Below are 25349 nucleotides of genomic sequence, written 5' to 3'. Positions count from 1 at the left end.
TCATTGAAAGCAGAAGTGGTTCCGTTTTTAAAACGTTCATAGTCTACGTTATAGGTACGGAATTTTTTACAGTGTGATGCGACCAGATGGCAGTCATTTTCCACAGGTACGAAGAGCATAAACGAACCTTTGATTCACTTCAAAGACGTTGCCAGCAGTGCGCCTGGATGACTCGAGTACATTCAGGGCATCGCACTCGCTGCAGGTTGCATTTTTGAAGGATGACAAACCGCTCCGCCTCTCAATAGCTTCTTCCAAAACGATATGTCCCTTGTTGCACTTTTTGCACACAGCAACATCTCGCAAGAAGCTGTGGAGAAGAGCGATGTCGACCGACGGTATCCAGTTGTACTTGCGCCGTCTACATCGAACGACTCACCGCCGATTCTCTCACCAAGTTTCGACAGGCTTGCGCTTCGTCGTGCTGGATTCTCATTGCCCTTCTTGCTCGTGAACCGATTTCCTTTGAAATTTCTCTTTCTGGACCATTTGATGGACGATCGGGCCATCTTCTGCTCAAGTAATAGGTTTGAAAATCGAAACAGAGGCGCCAACAACCGTAATGGCGGGAAGAAAACAAAGACGCATAAAAAGACGACACACGCTACAAGAGCGCCACTAGTGGCACATCTCCTATATATTAAATATTTTCAACAGCATATGACCTTTTCATATATACTACTTACTTGCCACACACTTACAAGCGAAAAAACACTTCGCGAAAAGGAAGAAAACCGCAAAAGACAACAATAAACAACCGGCCTCCGACGACCACCCGCCATTTTTAAACGTCAGAGCGCGCGGCACACTTAGGCGCGACATTTAAACCGCTTTGAGCGGGCGCTCGAGGTCGCGCTTCCGCAGGTTCGTTCGTTAGAGTGCGGTCGATTTTTCTTTACCAAAATTGAAAAATCGATTTTTTGCGGGGTTTACCCTACCATATCCCCTTAAATTCTCCAACGGACCACGCGTCGCGCCGAACGGGCGATGGCGTTCCGTGCTCTCCTTGGCAACGCCTCAACACGCTGTCGCGTCTCACTCTTAAAGACGAAGCTTAAGCGTCCTCCAAATTTTTTAACACGAAAGCACTTCAGCCGCACTCCCACGGTTTCAGCGGTGTGTGTTTGTTTGTGTGGGTAGTAAGTGTAATTGGCTCACTTGGTGAGTGGGCACATTTATCGCGCTGTGAGTTGGCGGTGGCATCCACCTACACATTTAGCCAATTATGAGCCTCCACTCACCTTGTTGGTTCACTGGTTAGGTCGCTCGACTACTGAGCCAGAGTAACCCGACTCGAACCCGACCGGTGGCTTAGTGGTCTGCGCCTCCTATCAAGGAGGTGTAGACTATAAATAACTTGGGACTGTATCTACAAGCAAACAGAAACAACAAAGAAACCCTGGAAAAGCTGAAAACGTCAGTTAAGATGTCACTTAGGCTAATTAGAAGAACAGCCAACCACACGAGGGGAGTAAAAGAAAGATACCTCTGCAGGATAGTTCAGGCATTTGTACTGGGCAGGATGGCGTATGCACTGCCATACCTCAATCTAGATGTCGCGGAGAAAGGCAAAGCCGAGGCGATAATTATGCAAGCATACAAGGCTTGGGACTGCAGAACTTCACGTCGAGATAAAGTCTCCCGCTGCTGGGAATACGTAACACAATGCAGGAGCCCAAGGACGCTCACCTCACGATGCAAACAGAAGGGCGTTATCGCACCAAGGCAGGCAGAGCCATTCTAGAGCGCCTAGGGATAGGCGTGGAACCTGCACCCGTGGACACGAAAACACAAACACCCAAGCTCATTGGGACTGCGGATCAAATGATTGCAAAACAATATTCAACCTTAACGCCACGAAGGAGGGAGGAAATCTAGGGCAATAACTTCACAAAAAAAATATGCAATGGACGAAGGAGCTGCCTAGATAGACGCGGCAGAATACACATCAACCCGGAGCGTTCGCACTGGCGGCGGCGGACGTGCGCGGGCTCCTGCGAACCTCGGGGTCGGTAGTGACAAAATCTTCAGAAACAGCGGATGAGGCCGCTGTGGATGTAGCCATATCTAGCACTAACGCGGATCCAATCTTGTCGGATTGCAAATTTCCCGCCCGCAGCTTTGCCGGGGGCACTATCTCGACTGCCGCAAAACAGATACTGATCATTGTAATATAGAGGCGCCGAAACGACACACGCGCACACACACGACAGAGGAGAACGGGACTGTGGGCCACTCACAACTGGTTTAATGCGCAGAAACTACGTACTTACATATATATACATACAGCAAGCGCCCGCGGAAGGAACATATTTAAATTACAGTGATGAATTACCAGCTTGCCCAGAAAGAAGTTCTGTTAAATAGATACTGAAACTGACCAGGCAATATTACAAAGAAACTGAGATGACATGGGTGCCAGCTGTGACGGGCTTGCATCTTTCCACGATAGCACAAGCCTTTAAAAATTCCACAGGCACAAAGTGCCACCAGCTGAAAATACCGTTGGATAAGGCGCAAGCGACCACCTGGAGGAGACTCTAAATGAGGTCCTTTCTTATCACCTATTCATTGCCAAAATTGTACGCGGATGACTTTAACCCCGACTTTAGGTTCTGTGGTGGAGCAGCCACGTATGATCGCATATTATGGTAATGTAAAGAACTTCCACTGTAGGATCTAATAAAAATTCGATCTCTTGAACAATGGAAGGCCGTTCTGGTCAGCTCGGACCCGGACATTCAACCCTTGGCCACTGAATAGGCCGCTAAGGTCGCCGCTAGCCATGGGCTGGCAGCAATCTCGCGCGGACCGTCCGCATCTGCATTTTGAAGAAATAATTTTTTTTTTGCAATCCGAAAATGTTCGATCTCAGTGCACTTTAAAGATCGCCAGGCTGCCGAAATTATTCCAGCGCCCTCCGCAACGGTATCTCTTTCTCCGTTTCTCCTTTCACTCCCCCATTATCGATTCCTTACGGCGCGGTTCGGCTGTCCACCGAGATTTGTAAGACAGTGCGCCATTTCTTTCCCTCTAAATCTAAATTTCGATTTTCAATTATCCTTTCATTTTCTCAATACTAGCGTAAGGTTTAGACTACGTTGATTCTAAGAACAGGAAAGGCGCATGACTGGTGGCTCCCAGAGTTAGTGGACACCTCAATCGCGCTTTGAATTACATCACATCCTATGGGGCTGTATCACATCCCACGGTACTGGCTCCCTGAGTCACTGGACTGCTCACTCGCACTTTTATTATACAACACATCCTATGGAACTACAAGAAAGAACCGCCTCCGGCGGTTTTATTAGAAGTTCCTTCTCTCGAGCGTTGAAAGGGCGTGTTGGCCAGCTAAAACCGAAGGACGCAAGTCCGGGTCACTGAGTGAGCCGACCAGGTCGCCGACAGCTATGGGCTGAAAGCCACCTAACAAAACTCTCTTCTAACGAGCTCTTTTCGTCGAAATAAATGTTTTCTAATCCAAGTGAGGTACATGGCCATAGTGTCCATCTGCAAAACGCCTTGCTTTCGAAATATATTTCGTGCTGAGCAAAGCTGAAGAGGATTTTTGCCAGCCAAAAAAACAGACTTATACACAAGAGAGAACCACACAGTACAATAGATGGTTCTGCGTTGTGTATACGTCTCTTTGTATTTCTTTTGCTGCAAAAAATTAATTTCAACATACCATAGCCACGCGACCACCGTTCAGCCTTGCTTGAACAATGCTAGACTACAGCCATTTTTGTTTTTTCTTTGATACGACGGTGACGCCCTTTAGAATTTTTCGTTGCCATTTTTGCAGTCAACGGTGCCGCGTTTCTTTGCCCATGATCTGTATAATGCTCTCGCATTAATAACCCCACCCAAGCCGACTTTTAAGTTACAAAGCGGCGCAGCCTACCCTGTTGCAACAGCCAGCCGCATCCCAAATGGCAGACGCTGCAAGGTGCATCTAAAGCGGCCTGTGGCGTGCGAGGACAGGTTTCGCAATGTAGTGTGTGTCTCAGAGTGCCATATGCAAATCTAGTGGACATCGTTTCTATTTGTAAGGGAATAACGGAATATTGGAGGATACTGTTATGAATATATTAATGACAATGGTCAGATCTGTCAATTCGTAGAAAAGTCTTGCTTTTAAGCTTTGCCCCCTGTGAAAACAAGCAGTTTCGGCTGCCATAGAAAACCGATGGTCAAGTGTTTAGACAAGTGCAAGCTTCTCTCTTATGATATGTGAAAAGTGGCGCTCATAAATAACTTCCAGCTGAAAAATGCGCTTGTCCAGATTTTCTGGCTATGGTGCAAACCTGGTTCATCTCTAGGACCTTATAATTTATTGTCGTGGGAACGGTGGCTAAACTCGCAGTGCAGTTTATTGCTGAGGAAATCTTGCTACGGGAGAGGCGAAGATGAGACCACAGTTAGGTCGTTCTGAAATTTTCTTTAGATGAGCGTTGAGCCAGGTTTCTCCGGGTATACTACCGGAAGTGCGTGTGCAACCGCTGAAAGCTCTGGTAAGTCCCATTCACGGTAAGCAAGGGACGTAAAAAAAATGGGCGACACTTAACCTTCTCTTACGGGGACATTGCGATAGCACTATGGTATGAAAAGGTAGCCCAAGACCTCTAAACTATCGCACTCAAAGCGCTCTACAGCGCTGCGGAGGTAGCGCACACAGCTGGCGAGCAAAATGACAGTGGTAGTATTCCACTTGACCATCTCCTTTTCTTTTCACCGAAAGGGCTTTCGTTTCTTCAGAGACACTTAGTAATAGTGGCTGGGTCATGTTACTACCAAATCGGGGATGTCACAACCTCGTGGAACCCTGCGGACGCTGCCTTTACCTGTACTACGACGTCACGACTACGCCGCGACCTTTTCCGTCAACGGGAATTTCATGACAGAGACGGACTCCGACATCGCCTTTTCTCGAAAACTGGACCACTCACGCCATCACATAAAATGTGCAGAAGGGCATTCAATGAAGTAATGTAAAATGATGGTTTGCACCGTGTACCAGCAGTTAAAGGCCGAGAAAAATGGCGCCCTGTTCACATTTTCTGCTTCATTCTCGGACACGAAGAAAAATTCGGCTAAAAAAGATGCCCTCAACGAAAAACTGCCGCTGTAACTACAGGAAAATTGCAACCGTAAAGTGGGCAGCCTTTACCAGTCAGGGAATGTCTCACCAATTTGCACGTCAAAAACTAAAAATTCCCTAGAGCGTTCTTATCTGCGTTCAAATGTTGGAGGAAAGACATTTGGCGCCCGAAATGCTTGCTGTAGCTACTCTATTTAATTTCAAGACGGTAATAATGAAGAATCCAAGAATAAAAAAAACATTTCTGACAAATTAATGCAGGATAGGCTGCTACACTGCTCATTTTACATTCCTATATACCGCTACTAAAAGCTGAATGATGCAATAACCTCATACAGTGTTTTTCATACATTTTTTATGATACATAACATGCGTATGGCAGATGTATGATTTTATAGGAGTTTATCACATTTGTTGGATATTTTAATGATAATCGTGTATTATTTGTATTGGAATGAAGAAGATGAACCAGCCCCGAAGCCAACGACGACGAAGCGCTCGCGCCGCCGGTTGGATGCTCGTGCAGGATGGAACACTGCCGCTTGTGTCTGGTCTCTCGGCTCTCTGCCTCGTAGATTGCCTGTGCCAAGGTCTTCGTAGCCGGCGCTTCCATCGTGCCAATAAACCGCTCTACATTTGGTGCAGGTTGCTGTGTTCCCCTTTTCACCATCACCGTGGACCTTCGCAGCCGCACCATCCCGATGTCCACTACCAAGGCCAGTCAACAGCCCGCCGCCACGCCGCAGCCAGTCATGTGCTCCGGTGCCGTCCGGCAGCGCGACCCCGCTGTCTTCAGCGGCCATAGCGACCAGGACGTGGAAGATTGGCTAGAATCATACGAACGGGTGAGCCGCCACAACAACTGGGACGACCGCGTCAAGCTTACCAATGTCATCTTTTACCTCAGCGATGTCGCGAACCTCTGGTTCCGCAACCACGAGGCCGACATTCCCACTTGAGCCGTTCTAAAGAGCACCCTTGCGGAGGTTTTCGGCCGTCCTGCAGTGCGGAAACTGCGCGCTGAGCAAAGCCTGCGCGTCCGAGCTCAGCACACGGATGAGACTTTCACCAGCTACATTGAAGACGTAGTAGACCTCTGCAAGCGTGTTGATCCGGCTATGTCCGAGGCTGAAAAGATCAAACACATCATGAAGGGTATCGATGACGATGCTTTTCAGCTGTTGTTAGCGAAGAGTCCCACCACCGTTACCTCGGTGTATACCCTTTGCCAGAGTTTCGACGAGTTGCGCAAGCAACGTCTTTGCGCTCGTCGGCCTCCTCCACCTGCCGACTCCATCTCCGGCATGGCCATCAATCCAGATCTACTTGCTACCATCAAAGACTTTGTGCGGGACGAGGTCGGCCGGCAGCTCTCGCTCCTATCTCGCCAACATCAGACACCGACCCCCCTCAGCGCTGAGCTCAGGCACGCCATCACGCAGGCGGTCGCTGACGCCCTCCCCCCTCTTCCACAACCAGCCCCCTTGGATCCCCAGGTCGGTCTTCCCCCGACCCCGCCACCGCCTGTTGCTGCTCCGTTGAGCTACGGTCCTCCAGTTGAAGTCCCGCCTGCCCCCACTCCCGTGCCTCTCACGTATGCCGAGGCTGTCGCGCGACCACCGCGACCGCAGGCTTATACGTACGTTCCTCAAGTGGTGCCTGCGCCTGCTGCTCCACGGACCCGCTTCACGCCCCCTACCTACAACTCTTGGCGCACGGCTGACAATCGACCGATATGCTACGCCTGCGGTCTTCCGGGCCACGTCACGCGCCTCTGTCGACATACTCTGCATGCGCCTATCCACCCTCTGCCGGACTACCCTGATGCAGACCATACCTTTCGCCCACGTTTCGGACCACAACCTCAGGAGACCTCTCCTGACCACGAGCACGGTCGCCAGCCCTACGTTTCCCACCGCTCGCCTTCGCCTCGCCGCCGCTCATTGTCGCCCATGAGGCGTCGCAACGTCCGCGCCGATTCGGAAAACTAGCAGCCGCAGTTCCGGGGGCATGAACTGCGCACTCATCGCCCTGCTTAAGTCCTCGCCTTTTCCCGCCGAACCTTCATGACGTTTTCGTCGACGGAGTTGACACTTGCGCTTGTGGACACTGGGGCCACCGTTTCTGTTGTTCACGAAAACTTCTGCCGCTCGCTTCGCAAAGTTACAACCCCATCTTCTGGACTCTCACTCCGTACCGCCAGCGCCGATACCGTTCATCCCTCTGCCGCTTGCACAGCACGCGTCGTCATCGCCGATGTTTTCTATGTTGTCGAATTTTTAGTCCTCCGTGCCAGCTCCCATGACGTCATCCTTGGATGGGATTTTCTCTCCTTGCACAGTGCCGTCATTGACTGTGCCCGTGCGCACGTCGTCTTCTCTCCACTCTGCGATGCGCTCCTCGACGAGCCTCCGATTCGTTGTGCTGCTAAGCTTGTTGTCGCCGAGGACACTGACATTCCCCCTGTCAGTGCCGTGCTTGTCCCTGTTTGCGCCGCCTCAGTTTTTGACGGCACCGTTCTCTTCATGCCTTCCCCTGTACTTGCCTCTCGCCGACACCTATGTCTTCCCTTCGCCGTCATCGACATTCACCACGGTGCTGCCGCCATCCTCGTCTCTAACACCTCATTCTCCGCGCTCTCCCTGCTCCGTGGCGAGTGCCTCGGCCATTTTGAAACCGCTGCTTTGATCTCTTCCTTCGAGACTGATGTAACCTCCTCCAGTGCCGAAGTCGCTGCCCTCACCCCACGTGGTACTACTCCAGCTTTGTCATCGGACATTTTCGACCGCTGCATTGACCGTGCTCTCGACACTGCTCACCGCGCGCAGCTCCTTGCCCTGCTCAACTAGTTTCCCTCATCGTTTGACCACCAGTCGACTTCTTTGGGCCGTGCGACCACTGTCGAGCACCACATTGACACCGGAACCCATGCTCCTCTCCGTCAGCGCCCCTACCGTGTGTCGCCTCCCGAGCGCCGCGTCATAACTGAGCAAGTTGACGACATGCTACAACGCGGCATTATTCAACCTTCCGCCAGTCCTTGGTCGTCCCCAGTCGTCCTGGTTAGAAAGAAGGATGGCTCGATACGATTTTGCGTGGACTATCGCCGGCTCAACAAAATTACGCGCAAGGACGTCTACCCGCTACCACGTATTGACGACGCACTTGACTGCTTGCAAGGCGCCGAGTTCTTCTCCCTGGATCTCCGTTCCGGCTATTGGCAAGTCCCGATGGCTGAGTCCGACCGTTCTAAAACGGCGTTCGTCACCCCTGACGGACTCTATGAGTTAACTTGATGCCATTCGGCCTCCGTAACGCTCCCGCAACGTTTGAACGAATAATGGACAACATCTTGCGCGGCCTGAAGTGGACTGTTTGTCTCTGCTATTTAGATGATGATGTCGTGTTTTCGCCCGATTTTCCGACGCATCTCAAGCGCTTGCGCCAGATACTGAGCTGCCTCACCAACGCTGGCCTTCAACTTAATCTCAAAAAATGTCACTTTGGTGCCTGGCAGCTGACAATACTCGGCCACTTCGTCTCCAAAGACGGCGTCCTGCCCGATCCTGACAAACTCCGTGCTGTCGCTGACTTCCCTAAACCGACTTCTACAAAACAAGTGCGCCGATTTGTGGATCTCTGCTCCTTTTTTCGGCGATTTGTTCCCAATTTCGACTCCATCGTCGCGCCCCTGACGAAACTTCTTAACGGTTCCGCCGACCTGTCTACGTGGGACTCGGCCTGCGACGACGCTTTTGCTGCGCTCCGTCGTTTTCTCACCTCACCACCTATCCTTCGACACTACGACCCCAGTGCCCCTACTGAAGTGCACACCGACGCAAGCGGAATCGGCCTCGGGGCTGTCCTTGCCCAGCGCAAGCCCGAATTTCCTGAATAAGTCATTGCGTACGCCAGCCGTGCCCTCACCAAGGCTGAGTCGAACTACACCGTGACGGAAAAGGAGTGTCTCGCCGTAGTGTGGGCTCTAACTAAATTCCGCCCATACTTATATGGCCGCCCGTTCACCGCCGTCACCGATCATCACGCTTTGTGCTGGTTGGCTTCACTCAAAGATCCCTCAGGGCGCCTAGGCCGCTGGGCCCTCCGTCTTCAGGAATTCGATATCACCGTAGTTTACCGATTGGGCCGCAAGCACTCCGACACCGACGCCTCGTCCCGCTCCCCACTGCCCTTTCCTGCGCCCTCTTCGCCAATATCTGCATCCCTACTCGCAGCGCTCACTACCATGGACATGCCCCATCAACAACGCCAAGATCCATGGATTTCATCGTTGCTATACGTACTTGGTGCACCCTCCACGGCCTCCTTCCCTCGAGCACTTCGTCGCCAGGCTTCCCATTTTGCCCTTCGCGACGGTCTTCTGTACAGGCGCAACTATCGTCCAGATGGCCGCAAGTGGCTTCTCGTGATTCCCCGACATCTCCGCACTGAGATTTGTGAACACCACCAAGCCGATCCTCAGAGCGCTCACGCTGGCTCGCTGAAAACGTACGAGCGACTATGCCAGAGGTACTATTGGCAGGGCATGTACAACTTCGTTCGTCGCTACGTTCACTCCTGCACGGCCTGTCAGCAGCGGATGTCGACACCTCGCCTTTCGACTGCCCCGTTAGAGCCAATACCTTGTCCGGCTCGCCCTTTTGATCGTGTGGGCATCGACCTATATGGGCCACTTCCCTTCACGACCGCTGGGAATCATTGGATCATAGTCGCCGTGGACCACCTCACTCGGTATGCTGAGACCGCTGGCCTACCTGCGGCTACTGCTCGCGATGTAGCCTTCTTCCTTCTTCATCACTTTGTCCTGCGTCACGGCGCTCCTCGCTAACTTCTCAGTGACCGCGGCCGTGTTTTCTTGTCTGAAGTTCTTCACGAGCTTCTCGCTGCGTGCCACACAGTCCACAGCACCACTACTGCTTACCACCCTCAAACCAACGGCCTCACCGAACGCTTCAACCGTACTCTTGGGGACATGATCGCCATGTACATTCACTCCGACAGCTCCAATTGGGATCAGGTTCTTCCGTTCGTCACATATGCATATAACACCGCCTCTCAAGCAATTACCGGCTTTTCCCCATTCTTTCTTTTATTCGGACGCGAACCTTCTTGTATGTTGGATACAATCCTTCCCTAAAACGCCGACAGCTCGGAATATGCTTCCCTCTCTGACATCATCCGCCATGCTGAGCAGTGCCGCCGGTTGGCTCGCTCCTTCACCGCCGAACGTCAAGGTCTCCGTACCCATGCTTCCGATCAAGACACGCCCGCGGTTCACCTCTCCACTGGCTCACTGGTCTGGCTCTCTGTTCCGAATACATCCAAATTTTCGGCCAAGCACATCGGCCCTTACCGCATCTTGGAGCGTACGTCACCGGTCAACTACATTATCGAACCGGTGACAGCTTCTTCGGACCATCGCCGCCGTGGCCGCGACGTCGTTCACGTCAGCCGCTTGAAGCCGTATTATAGCCCCCTCGTAGTCTCCTCTCCTTGAGTCGCCAGGATGGCTCCCTCTTTCCTCCGGGGCACTTGGAATGAAGATGAACCAGCCCCGAAGCCAACGACGACGAAGCGCTCGCGCCGCCGGTTGGATGCTCGTGCTGGATGGAACACGGCCGCTTGTGTCTGGTCTCTCGGCTCTCTGCCTCGTAGATTGCCTGTGCCAAGGTCTTTGTAGCCGGCGCTTCCATCGTGCCAATAAACCGCTCTACAGTATGAAGAGTCTGTATTAGGATATTGCGTCATACTGTTTTATGGTTCACAATGGCTAGTAAAACGTCTTTTCTTTTTCGTACGTCACTTATCGTTCAGTTCGTTTGCTCAGTTAGGCTGTCTCGGTAAAATACGCTCAGGAAATCGTAACTTGCTCACCCAACTCGAATCTTGATATCTCTGCACGTCACTTTGCGTTTCTGGATAAGTAATACCCGCGACAAAATTCCACTGGAAGCCCCACAAGTGAGATAATGGCGAACCTATTCAACATTGTGGGACTAAGATTCGGCGCAGCGTTCGAATGCTACGTCTCCAATGGGTGCAATGCGTGAACGCGCGTCAGTCGTTCAGTTCAGCCTTTATCAAGTGCCCGATGTGGTGATGAGTACAGCGGTCATCTGTTTTGGCCAATCAAAGCCTCCGATTTCCGCCGCAATTGCAAAGCTAGGACTGGGCTGCCCCGGAAGCGCACGTGTATAATGTGCCACTCTGAATTGGCCGAATCTTTATTTTTACGTCGGGTGAAGAATAACAAGAAAATCATCCGTCACAGCCACTTTTCACAATCGTGTGTCTCTCTTTTATACATCCGAAATAGCTGTGTTGGCGTCGTCGGCTATAAAGCTGAAGATGCCTGCGATAAGTTTCGAATGAACATAATTCTGAAGCAGTGGCAGCCAGGCAAACGCTTATGGACATCATTAAACGTTCCCAGTTCAGAAAATGTGAAACAGCGCGAAATGATCCAGGATTCTAATTAATATAAAAAGATAAGCCACGACCACTGTACAGCCAACGATGTTTTGGGAAAAAGTCTGCAACCGTCAGAAGCAGCTTTATATATTCATTTATTTATTTATTTATTTAAGATGTACGTTACAGAGGGGAGGGGCGGATACATATACAAATTAAATTTAGCACATGAAGAAAACAATAAAACAAAAAAATAGAACAACAAGGTACAAAATATAATTTCTAAGGCGGCATTGGTGTCAAAAATATAATAAAAATGTAACAAGGAACACAGTACCCAATGAAGATAGACAAATGAAAAAATGGTTTAACACTATGCAAGAAAGAAGCTTTGCAACGCGGATTTAAAGTTTTCTCTTCCACTTATACTTGTTAGTGATGCGGATAGGTTATTCCAATCACCAGAAGTCCTGGGAAGAAACGAGTTAGAATGGGCAACCGTGTTTGAGTGTGGAATGTAGAACTTTTGACTGTTGCTTATGAACAGCCCGCGCTGAACTGGGAAGAAGAAACCAAATTACGGCCAAATATGCATACTATTTCAAAATATGACCACCAAAAGATGACACTAACAATACACCGAATTTTAAAAACTATGGTGTTGGAAACACTATGGTGTTGGAAACCCAAAGTGACTGTATGTTTAAACGAGTCGTGCCTAACATGCTAGCATTTTAACACTGCCTACTGTTTCGTATTGTGACCGAGAAACGGTTGACGTCAGCAGGGCTGGTTTACTTACGTTACTTATACGCGCAAGACGTCGTTGGGACGCGCAAGGCAGCAGGCAGCACGAGAGATGAAGACGACAAAGCATCTAGCCCCGAGATGGCCCAAGGCCTGCCAACTGCCAGGAAATGCAGTTTAGCCGCGGTTCGGCGCCACTATAAAAGTCAATAGTGTGACATTACTCCCCCTCTTTGAAAGACACCGATTTGGTGTGGTAGCAATGGGAGGCAGGACCACAAGGGTAGTCGCACCTGCTTGGCGTGTGGTGCAGACACGCGCGAGGGGCTAGCGGGCGTGGTACGGCTTCATCCGGGTGACGTGGACAACTTCGGAGGTCGGCCGTCTAGAAGAGCGAACTGTTCCCTGGGGGAGAACTACGTAGGTAACTTGACTGAGCTGGCGCAACACCTTGTAGGGGCCAAAGTATCTTCGTAGAAGCTTGTCAGAGCATCCTCGCATGCGGATTGGGCGGCACAACTAGACTTGTTCGCCGGGCAGATAACGCACATTTCGGTGGCGGAGGTTATTGCGCCCAGCTTGGTGAACTTGCTGGTGCCGGATGCGCTGTCGGGCGAGTTGGCGGGCATACTCAGCGTAACGAACAGATTGGGCAGCACCCCTAACAGAGGGTGTAAGGCCGCCCCTATTTTCCAGCTGCATACCTTTGCAGAAAGCAGGACGCCGGCACACGCAGAAACCGCTCCCCAGTATAAGCGAGAGCCCCCGAGTACATACGGGAAACGAAAATTGTCGCTTAACGCACGGACCCCCCCCCCCCTTACGACGTGGGCGATCGCCGAGAAGGCACCCACAGCTTCCCGCCGTGCCTCGTGAACAAAAGCGCATTCCCAGGAGGGCCGTGACGGACACCTGTCATGGCGGGCAGGCAGTACTCGCCAAGAATGTGGGAAGACAGGCGCTAGTGAACAAAGGCGCATTCCCAGGAGGGCCGCGACGGACCCCTGTCATTGCGGACAGGCAAGACTCGCCAAGAATCTGGGAAGACAGGGGCGACCCTTAATCTGGTTTCCCGGAGCGACAGACGAACCCCTTCATGCTTATTAGCTGTGTCCCGCCGTCGGTAGCGCGGCAGCATCGTGAGCCCTTTCGCCCCCTCCTCTGTTGCTGACGGGCGACGCGGACCGATGGTGGGTGGCGGTATGCATGCCTGAGGCAAGGATTAGCTCCGAAGGGAGAGCCTGTGGATACTCTCACTTGAGAGAGAGTGGTGGCGTTTTTGTTGTTTATTTAGTTTGTATTGTTAACAAGACTCTGGGTTCGAGGCTAAGCCCAACCCAAGGGGTTGTCCCCATCTCGCATGTTATTTTTGATTGGAGAATTGATGCTTTGGGCGGGCCACTGAAAATGACCGCCCTTAGTTCTTTGTTAATCAAGTGCTTAAAAGCGCATGTAAACGGATGCAGTCCAGTCCAGTCTGAGCTGGGGCTCCATGCTTAGCATGTAATGTGATGCTACTTAGGCTCTAACCTACCCGGTCGATGAGTAAAGTAGAGCAAAGTTTGCTCTTTTGTAAATTCAGTTCCGCTTTTTCCAGTTTAACCCTCTGTATATGTATGTTGTAAGTATATGCTCTGCTGTCATCATCTACAAGCTCGCCTCCTGTTCATCTTCCAAGCCGAACGACACTAGAGGAAGGGTTTGTGAACCATCCTCGAAGAAACGAACGACCTTTTGAAATTCTACTGGCGCAGCACGACAGGATTCGGCACGTTTCATCTCAAGGCGAGGCATCGCAGTGACAACCACAGGCCATCCGACACGGAGCAGCGAGGAGCTGTCAAGGGACGACTCCACCTCGGCTGCTACCGAATCTGGTAGAGCGGACGCATCATCCGGGTTCTGGGCGGCAGACACCAGAAGATCTGCGCCGGGTGAGTGGGATTTCTTGCGTTTTGTCGGGGTTGGCATGGTTGCTACTCTTATGGCTTAGGGTGCAGGTGTGGAGCACGTGACCAGCATGGAGAAAAATTTCTGTCTTAAGAACTCCTTCAGTTCTAAATTCGGCCTAGAATTTAAAACGCTTCGAGGTGTTCTCTCAGAGGCAGGAAAAATGACTATTCGCCGCCTTGAGCTGAAATTTCAGGAACGGATCAGACAGATAGAAAGTCAGGAGCAGGAACAGCTAAAAATGCTCGAGCTGATTTATGCGGGCGGCGGGCAGCACGGCTATGCGTCTGATAGAAAGCGCAGAAACGATGCAGACCTAGGCCCTGAAGCTCAGAATGTTGGTGAGGTTACTAACCACCTACCTAAATCTTTGGCGGAAGCAGAGAGCCGGAACGAAGGAAAAGGAACGGATTCACAGGTGCAGGAAATGTCGACTGCCGTGAACGGGCATTTCAGTCATGAAGGCGCCTTTAGTAATGAATTTGTCTCCGTATGGAAAACTCTCCAAGGTGTTACCCTATCAGAAGCAGGGCAGGATACTATTCCTAGCCTTGAATTGAATTTCCGGGAGAGAATGCGACAGATTGAGTGGAATGAGAAAGAAGAGCTAAGAAACCTTGAGCTCAGGTATATGGGCGGCGGGCAGGATGGCACTACGTCCGAGTTAAAGGACAGAGACCATGCAGACCTAAGCCCTGATGCTGAGAGCACTGGAGAGGTTCACAACGATTTCCCTGAAATTTTGACAGAGGCACTAGGCCAAAATAACGAAGAGGTCAGCGAGATCCAGATAGCAGAATCCTCAGAGGCTCTATCAAGTCAGATTGAAAAACAACTGTCAGGGAACGCAGCGCTCGTGATTGATCTATTGAAGGGTACTGAGAGTGAAATAAGGAGAGAGAAAAGCTGCGAAAACACGAACGGTACATCCAGCGCACTCTCAGAGCGGCCAAAAACACAGTCGCAGCAGTCGTTTCCGGAAAGAGCTAATTTTGAGCTAGTACTGGTGACTGAAAATGTTCACCAATCGAGTGAGACCAGGTGTGCTCAAGATGAGGTCCTCATGGAGAGCTTGGGTCACTTATTGCCCGCCAATGGGGCGTTTGTTCCGAATCATAGCGGTAGCAATTCCACTGTCAGACGCAATGACCTGGAGGTGTGGCCCGATTCGGCGACAGAGCTTGTAACACAAAGAGTTTCAGAACAAATGTTGAAATGTGCCGACAAAAATCCTGCGGTCGCGGCGCGTTTTTCGGTGGTAATCACGATCACTTGAGGATCACCGCCAAACTGGATCGAATAGGCTTTGTGCCATCTCCGCCCCCTAAACCGCCATGGAAGTTACCCTTCCATGGCCCGATATCGTTTCAGCGTGAGCCCAACGGCCAGCTTTTGTGGCAGGTCAAGTGGCGCAACCATGCCAGCCCAGACAGGGCGTGAATGTTCCCACTCAGCCGTCGCTCGGTGAGCGGAATCCCGTGTTTTGAAGTCGGGCACTTACTTAGAGACTTCTGCCTGGCGTCTGCATAGAACGGTGGCCGTGAGTGTTGGGCGCAGACCTGTGAACAGTGATGGAACAATGCGGCTTTATGTGTGCTTCGAATGTGGACTATGCGCAGTGCATGATGTTGCTGCCCATTCAGTGAACTGTACAGCAGCGTGCCCCAATGCTGCGCTTTAGTTTATTTTATTGATTGTTTCTTTGCTTTGGTTCTCGAAGAATCGAGTACCCAGGAGAAACTCTGCCCCGGGAGGGCTGACATTTGTAATGTGAAAGTGTTGCGGCCTCTTTGTTCGGAAGCATAAACGAGCTGATAGCAAGCTTGGTTTATACTCTTAGAGGGGGCGTGTAAGGCCGCCCCTCTTTTCCAGCTGCATACCTTTGCAGAAAGCAGGACGCCGACACACGCGGAAACCGCTCCCCAATATAAGCGAGAGCCCCCGAGTACATACTGGGAACGAAAATTGTCGCTTGACGCACGGACCCCCCCCCCCCCTTACGACGTGGGCTATCGCCGGGAAGACACTTACAGCTTCCCGCCGTGCCTCGTGAACAAAAGCGTATTCCCAGGAGGGCCGTGACGGACACCTGTCATGGCGGACAGGCAGTATTCGCCAAGAATCTGGGAAGACAGGCGCTAGTGAAAAAAAGCGCATTCCCAGAAGGGCCGCGGCGGACACCTGTCATGTCGGACATGCAAGATTCGCCAAGAATCTGGGAAGACAGGGGCGACCCTTAATCTGGTTTCCCGGAGCGACAGACGAACCCCTTCATGCTTATTAGCTGTGTCCGGCCGTCGGTAGCGCGGCAGCATCGTGGGCCCTTTCGCCCCCTCCTCTGTTGCTGACGGGCGACGCGGACCGATGGTGGGTGGCGGTATGCATGCCTGAGGCTAGGATTAGCTCCGAAGAGAGAGCCTGTGGATACTCTCACTTGAGAGAGAGTTATGGCGTTTTTGTTGTTTATTTAGTTTGTATTGTTAACAAGAATCTGGGTTCGAGGCTAAGCCCAACCCAAGGGGTTGTCCCCATCTCGCATGATATTTTTGATTGGAGAATTGATGCTTTGGGCGGGCCACTGAAAATGACCGCCCTTAGTCCTTTGTTAATCAAGTGCTTAAAAGCGCATGTAAACGGATGCAGTCCAGTCCAGTCTGAGCTGGGGCTCCATGCTTAGCATGTAATGTGATGCTACTTAGGCTCTAACCTGCCCGGTCGATGAGTAAAGTAGTGCAAAGTTTGTTCTTTTGTAAATTCAGTTCTGCTTTTTCCAGTTTAACTCTCTGTATATGTATGTTGTAAATATATGCTCTGCTGTCATCATCTACAAGCTCGCCTCCTGCTCATCTTCCAAGCCGAACGACACTAGAGGAAGGGTTTGTGAACCATCCTCGAAGAAACGAACGACCTTTAGAAATTCTACTGAGGGGGTAGCGCTAGCTCGAAGCAGCGCTGCATCCAGCATGGTTGTGGCTTCGCGGCCGTGTACTAAACGAAATGGAGTGAAGTGTGTTGTCTCTTTGACCACAGTATTATAGGGGACACAACCTGGCCAGAGGGCGCTTCGGACGCCAATGAACCGCGCCCTCTCCGAGCGATTCCTCCTAATTCATCGGGCAGGACGACGAGCTTCGCCACTGACTTGTGTGCGTTGCCTGGCCCACACGTGAAGAAACGAGTTTCGCGCGCGTGCACTCGTTCTTTCTGGCTCGCGCTTCGGCGCCGTTGAGAGAGGAACTTGCTTCGCGCGCGCTATGCTCTCTCCGCTCGTGCATGGACGCCGTTGTGAGAGAAGAGCGCGCCCTCTCGAGGGTTTTCCGCACGCTTTGACACTGCTACAAAAATTTTTGCGGGCGCTTTCGTGGTTTAGAGAGGGAGCAGCTCGTGTGCGCAGCGTCAAGGAAACAGTCCAAAATTGCGCTGCTTTCGTCTCGCCCTAGTTTTGTGCCCAGAACGCATAACCACGTAGTGTGGTGGTAGTGGTTTTATTAAAAATAATAGTAAAAAGGAAGGAAAAAATTTTTGCTAGCCCCGGCATCTGCCATCGATACTGAAGCACCTGAGCTGGGCCAGCGGAAATAAAGGACAGCAGGCAGAATGGAGAAATGAAATGAAAGAGGTGAGGGGACAGGAATAGAGGACAGGGGGAGAAGTAATATGTACAAACTATTTACAGAATAAGAAATATGTCCAGGTTGTGCGCGTGATTACTTCATTTTAGAGGAATTAAATCACACACGCGCATAGCACTGTGTTGGTTACAACTGGAGTGGGGCGTCCAGTTATTAATCGTTCAAGGTAGAACTCGCGGAGCGTTCAGACACTGCGTGTAACCACCTGACGGAGAACAGACGGGACGTCAAGCCCGTGTGTTCGAGGAATGCACAGGGGCTCACGAAAGTTCGCTCAGAGTGCGCGCACTGCCCTGCGGCCACAACAGCGTCTTGATGGAGTCTGGTAGTATGCCCTGCGCCCTATAGGCCGCGAGCATATCGCGACGAGCATCGGCGAACGCGGAACAGCGAAGAAGCAGGTGTTCTAGTGTTTCCACTGCACCGCATCCGTCACACAAATCACTCGTCGCGATTCCGTGACGCACCCGTCGTTCCCCGGGCCACACGCAGCCAATGCGCGCGCGGAGGATCATTGCACGTTGTGACCGTGTAAGTGCGCGACAGCCGGTGACACTGTCGATGCGCTCATCTCCCGCGATGCGTGAGTGTACGAAGTGAAAACTGAAATTTAGCCTACATTCCAACGAAGCTGCGGCACGAATGCGTTTCGCGTTTTTTTTTCTTCGTGTCTTCAAATAGTGATAGCTCGGCCCGATCTGCTTGCTTCCGCCATGCGTGCTGGTGACATATTTCTGCTACCTTTCTCTTTTCCCTTTGCGCGGTGTTTCAATGGGTTTGGCGCTATGCTGCTCACCCCAGTGTCACAGATCAAATCGCGCCGCGTTTAGATTTGTGCGAAATACGGAAGCGTATTTCGCAATATAGGTGCGCATTAATGAATCCCATTCTGTTGAGCTTTGAGAGTGTTAGCATGGGCGTGCGGCTGATGCGACCAATATGGTAACGCATTGCCGTTCCTACCGGTGTCGCGCTTGCTTAGCCGCTTCTGTCATATGGTCGTATTTACAGCATATGGCGTATTTACCATACGGATATCTAAAAATAATACCTGTTATTACGGAGCCCTTCAGAAACGGCTTTGCGCACAATCTACGTACAGAATTAGGACGTTAAACTCACAGACCGCTGGCACAACTCAGTTTTGATGCGCATCGACGGGGCACGTAACACTATTGCGCGGCCGCCAGAGGTCAAGCTCAGCGTTGTTGGCGCTACCGAAAAAAGTAACTAAATACGTTACTGGTTACGTTAAAAAAAAGGAGCGCGTTACCGCCTTACGTTGCCTACAAAAAAGGTAGCGCGTAATTGTTACCGTTACCGAAAAAAAGTACCGTACGTTACTTTGCCGTTACTTCATGGCCATAAAAGTTAAGTTTTCGTCACCTTAGGAACTTACGATAACAATTTTATAAAGCTCACTTTTACCAAATAACAACTAGCCTAAAGAACGGTTTCACGCGATATCCTGATTTAACGAGAAAACTTTGCACAAATCTGCAGGAGCTTAGCAATGTTATAGTAGCCTAAATATGCCTTTAGAGTGACACGTGTTCGATTCTATGTATTACATGATGAAGCCATCTTATGAATGTGGCATTAAACACAAAATGACAATCCATCATCAATTCTAACTTCACAAAGAAAACATCGCTGAACTCTCAACAAATTTAGAATAATTCTGAAAAATGTGATGTTCCAAAATGATCGGCATGCTTCCACTCTGTAACAAGTTGTGTGTGTGTGAGTGGTTTGGGAAGGGGAGGTAGGTGAAGGCAAGCTTGTGAATGCGTGTTCTTGCAGGTGTTTTGTGCTTTATGGCTATTCTGTCTTTTTTTAGTAGGGCGCGTTGTCAAGGGCAGCTGTTTTCTGGCATGCATGGGAACCCCAACACGGGTTGTCGGGAGCACCTGTGCATTTTGTTTATTTACATCACTTTAGGTGCTCTGCGCTTTTTTTTCTAAAAAACGGGGTGGAGTGGGTCACAACTCGAACGAAAAGTAACTAGTAACGTAGCACCTCCCGTTAGCGAAAAATGTTAACGTTAGAGCGTTACCCATTGCAGTTCCGAATTGGTAACGACTACGTTACTAATTTACCGAAAAAAGTAATGCGTTACCGGTAACGCCGTTACTTGTAACGCGTTACGGACAACAATGGTCTAGCTACAGTGTAATTTGCAGAGCCACACTGCTACTCGTGTGTACGACAAAGACACAAGGTTAGTTCACATGTGGAATCGTATCTGCATCTTCGCCTTCGCAGTTGTATACGCTGCTACTTTATATGGTGTCGGCCGAGTAAGTGCACATATATTAAGTGCCAGCCAGCGCTCTCTCCTGTTGCCGCCGGTGATGGATAAGTAGTACTATTTTAATCAATACTGCAGCGCGCGATAATGCACCGTTACTTCGCTTTGAACGATTCCTGCCACCTTGGTAATTTCTGTTGACAGCACACACGTCAGTAAGCAATTGCGTCATTCCATAGAAGCCCACGAGACGTTTCCCCACCTTTATGCAACCACTGTACCACTTCGATCAGCGCGTAAAAACTGCCCAGCGATAAGACATAAACGGCGCACTGTGCAGTCGTCAGGCTGTACTCGCATCTGCCGCGCCCGCGAGGAGACGGGCACGAGGAGCACGCGGAGGGAGAAAGCGCGCGCAGCACGCGAACACGGCCAGTCAGGGCGCCCCGGCGCCGTCGTGCCCTGTCGACGCTTCAGAATTCCGCCGCTACGGGAGGAGCACGGCGCTGTCGTCGCGCTGCAAACTTTAGGTTGCGGTCACTATAGGCAAAGGTGACGTAAGGAAGTAAGGCGCCCAGTTCCGGTGGTCCGCGTCGACATACATGGAAATCACGTCGGCCATCGTCTTGTTGAGCCATTCGGTGAGGCCGTTCGTTTGAGGGTGGTGAGCGGTTGTTATGCGGTGACTGGTGCCGCTCAGGCGCATAACCTCCTGCGTCAGGGCCGAGGTGAACGCTTTTCTCCTGTCAGTTAAAACGAGGGTGGGTGCACCGTGACGAAGCACTAAGTTTTGAATGCAAAAGTTAGCAATTTCATCAGCAGTACCCCGGGGAAGAGGTTTAATCTCACAGTATCGGCTGAGGTAGTCGATGGCGACGACAATGTAGCGGTTGCCCAGCTAAGACTCCGGAAATGGGCCGAGTATGTCCATGCCGACTTGATGGAAGAGGACCTGAGGTGAATCAATAGGCTGGTGTAGGCCGGCTGGCTTAGTCGGCGGCGTCTTGCGACGCTGGCACTCGCGGCATGTTCTTACTTAACGCTTCACAACTGCAGCAAACCTGGGGCAGTAGTATGTTTACCGTATTCGTGACAAAGTTCGACAAAAACACAGGTGACCAGAAGATGGGTCATCATGACTCGCCTGCAGGACTTAGTCGCGAAGGGCCGTAGGTACGACGACTAGATAGCCAGCTTCTATTGGACTGCACATTTTCTTATACAGGACGCCGTTAAGTAAACAGAACGACGACAGCCCACGCGAAAAGATTCGCGGGAGAGACTGAGCGCTTCCTTCTAAATATTCAATGAGGGGCCGTAGTTCACTGTCGTCTCTTTGGTGTTGAATGAGAATGGACGCGGAGATGGCACCAAGAAAAACAAAATCGTCGTCAGGGTCAGCTCGGTTGTCCTCGATAGGAGCACGAGACAAACGGTCGGCATCACTGTCCTTCCTACCAGATTTATAGACGATGGTGACATCGAATTCCTGAAGTCGAATGCTCCAGCATGCAAGCCGTCCCGAGGGACCTTTGAGGTTCGCCAGCTAACACAGCGAGTAGTGGTCACTGACGATCCTCAAAGGGCGGCCATATAAGCACGGGCAAAATTTGGTTACTGCCCACACTATGGCCAGGCATTCTTTTCCGGTGGAGGAATTGTTCGCCTCTGATCGTGACAAGGTGCGTCCCGCGTATGCGATTGCGCGTTCGAGACCATCCTGTCCCTGCACAAGGACCGCACCGAGGCCGATGTTGCTGGCGTCTGTGTGTAGTTCAGTGTCGGCTGACTCGTCGAAGTGTCCAAGGATGGGCGTACTTTGGAGACGAGTGCGGAGGTCTTCAAAGGCCTGCTGCTGCTCGAGGCCCCAGAACAACGGTTCGAAATCTTTCGTGAGTCGGGTGAGGGCCTCAGCGATCTGGGAGAAGTTCTGCACAAAACGGCAATAATAGGCGCAGAGACCCAGAAAGCCGCGCACACTGCGCTTACCGGTGGGCACAGGAAAAGCAGCCACTGCAGCAGTCTTATCGGGGTCCGGGCTAATCCCTTTAGCTCTCACAATGTGGCCCAGAAACTTCAACTCTTCGAAAGCGAAGTGACACTTTTCGGGCTTCAGGGAAAGACCGGCCGACCGAATTGCTTCGACACAGCGCGCAGGCGTCTCAGGTGCTCTTCGAACGTGTCAGAGAAGATGACATCGTCATCCAAGTACACGAGACAGGACTGCCATTTCAGATCGGCAAGAAGGGTGTCCATCATCCTCTGAAAGGTTGCAGGAGCCGAGCACAGGCCGAAAGAGAGCACCCGGAATTCGTACAGACCGTCCGGTGTAATGAACGTGGTCTTTTTCGGTCCTGTTTGTCCAACTCGATTTGCCAATAGCCGCTTCTTAAATCTAGCAATCAGGAGTACTTGGCGTGGCGCAGCCGGTCCAGGGAGTCATCAATACGCGGGAGAGGTTGAACACCCTTTTTTGTGACTTTGTATAAACGTCGGTAATCAACGCAGAACCGTAGGGCTCCATCTTTCTTTGCTACTAGAAACACAGGCGACGCCCACGGGCTCGTCGACGGCTGTATCACGTCGTCCTGGAGCAATTCTTCAACTTGGCGGGGAATGGCATCGCGCTCCTTCGGAAAGATCCGGAGGCGGCTGACATAACGGCCGCTGGTTGGCGTCGACTATAATTCTGTGCTTTGCGAGCGGTGTCGGCCTAACTTTAGAGGTCGAAGAAAAGCAGTCAAAGAAAGACTGGATAACGCTTTTGAGGCAGCGTTTCTGATTAGACGGAAGGTTCGGGTTCACGTCAGTTTTAATGGGAGTAGCCGGTGCCTCCACAAATGCCGAGGCTTCGGACAAAGCGTGCGGTCCCGCGAATTCGCTGAGTTCTTCAATATACGCAATAGCTGTTCTGCCAGGCAAACACGGATGTGGACAGTCAAAATTGGTCACCAAAAGTTCGGTTCGGCCATTGTTGAGTTCAACAATTCCTCGAGCAACGCAGACTTGCCCACCAAGGAGCAGCGACATGTTGGTTTCAGCGATGCCACGAATTCCGGTGCTGTTATCGCAATCTACGGTAACAAACATGCTGAATCTTGACGGCATCAATATGTGGCCATCATAGACGCGTAACTTTGTCCTTGGTGGCTCGGGATCACCGTCAACAGTGGATTGAATGGAAAATGACACGACCGGATCCTGAAGGTTGATGACGGCACCGTACTCCCGAAGGAAATCCAAACCGATTATCAGGTCTTTGGAGCACTCTGGCAGCACAGCAAAGCAACCGGGGAAAGTGGCACCGCGGATCTGTATTTGTGACGTGCAGACGCCAATCGGCGTGACCACATGGCCGCTGCCGCCGCCGATCTGCGGTCCAGACCAAGGGGTCAGGACCTTTCTGAGGGCCGTCGCTAACCGCCTGCTCATTACAGAAAAATCAGCGCCGGTATCCACAAGTGCGGTCACATCGCGGTTATCAGCGGTTACTGGGATTTCGGCAGACACCAGTCGGTCACAGCACGTGGTTGTCGTTGAGGGAATCGGGTGAGGTCGTCGATTGGATCGTAGGAGAGAATCGTCGATTTCGGCAGAAGCCAGTCGGTCACAGCGTGTCGACGTTGAGGTCGTGAGGTCAAGTAGTCGTCGGTCGGATCGGAGCCACGGATCGTCGGGTGGAGACTCTTCACATGGTCCAATAGCGGCGGCCCTACCCCCGGAGGATGCCGTCTTCAGTTTCCCCGATCTGGGGACGTGCCTCTGAACTGGCCAGAAGACGACGGGCGGCTTGGCGAAGAAAACCGCCTTCGGGATGGCGACCGGGACTGGAGTCGCTTCGAGGTCGATGGCTGCACGTTATCGGACAGATATTGCTCGATAACCAGGGGCCGCTCTCCGTAGCGCGGTCGAGGTGCGTCAGAGGAAAACCGCCGCAAGCCAATTCTGCGGTAGGGGCAAACACGGAGGATGTGACCGGTTTCCCCGCAGTGGTAGCAGAGTGGCCTATTGTTTGGAGTATGCCGAACGTGACGTGCGCTTTTCTTACGATGGACCGGGACTCCTGCGGTTCGGTGGGTATAGCTGCATTTGGATAAAGGAGTGAAGGCACAGAAGTAACGGGAGAAAAAGCTTGCATAATTGGCCCAGGACGGCTTTGTAGTGCTTCACTGAATGTCAACGCGTAGGGCCCCGACTGCGGAGCTGGTGGCGGCTGAACAACTCGCCGGACTTCATCACGGAGCACGTCCAGTATCGCTGCGACGCAGGCCTGTGGAGCTCCGTTGCGAAGTTTCAGAAGTTCTTCGCGCACCAGGCTCCTCACGAGCTCTCGAAGCTCATCAGTGGGTAGCGACGTAGGCGTACAGCGGTGAGCGGCTGCTACACTAGCCTGACGATCGTAGTGTGCGCCACGTTCCTGCAGAGAACGCTCCATGCTTGTTGCCTCCTTGGCAAAGTCGGCCACTGTTCTTGGCGGGTCACGTACCAGTCCGGCAAAAATTGCTTTTTTACGCCGTGCATTAGGTGGAGTACCTTCTTGGCCTGGGGCATATCAGGGTCGGCGCGACGGAGAAGTAGCGTCATGTCCTCAATGAACATGGCGACCGTTTCGTTCGGCGGTTGTGACCTCGACTGCAAGGCAATTTTAGCCCTCTCCATTCTTTCGCTGATTTTGAAGGTGACTAAGAGCTCTTGGCAAAAAACTTCCCATTTAGTGAAGGAAGCTTCATGGTTCTCATACCACGTCTTGGTCGAGTCCTGCAGTGCAAAGTGGACATTCCGTATTTTGCGCTCCCCGTCCCACTCGTTGAAACCTTCCAGACAGTCAAAGCTGGCCAACCAGTCTTCGACGTCCTCAAACCACTCGTCGTGGAACGATGGGGGCGACCGAGGTGTGTGGAGGACTAACGGTGGGGCATTCCCGGAATGCTGACTTGTCTGGCTAGCCATAGTGCACGTCATGGCCTTTGCAAATGTTATGAGTTGTCCGAACTCGGGTTGAATGCCTCGCAGGCGGCGGCTCGCCTTGTGGACTAGTTTTGTAGCCTCGCGCTGAGAACTGACGCCAGGGTGTACTCGAGGTCAGTGTACATGGGCCTTACTGAGCTGCTCCACCAAATATGTCACCGAGACACGGTTGACATACGCTGGGTTGGTTTACTTGCGTTACTTATACGCGTAAGCAGTTGTTGGGACGCTCAAGGCAGCAGGCAGCACGAGAGTTGAAGACGACAAA

The 25349-nt window shown here is 51.7% G+C and overlaps 1 pseudogene; it reads right to left on the bottom strand.

The window, feature by feature from the left end:
• Positions 1-25063, bottom strand: part of LOC144102543 (uncharacterized) — a 43531-nt pseudogene extending 18468 nt beyond the window's left edge.
• Positions 25064-25349: the final 286 nt, after the last annotated feature.

Source organism: Amblyomma americanum, chromosome 8 (genome assembly GCF_052857255.1).
Source record: "Amblyomma americanum isolate KBUSLIRL-KWMA chromosome 8, ASM5285725v1, whole genome shotgun sequence".
NCBI lineage: Eukaryota > Metazoa > Arthropoda > Arachnida > Ixodida > Ixodidae > Amblyomma > Amblyomma americanum.
The sequence above is the reverse complement of the archived record's forward strand: the minus strand, read 5'-3'. Positions and strand labels throughout refer to the sequence as shown.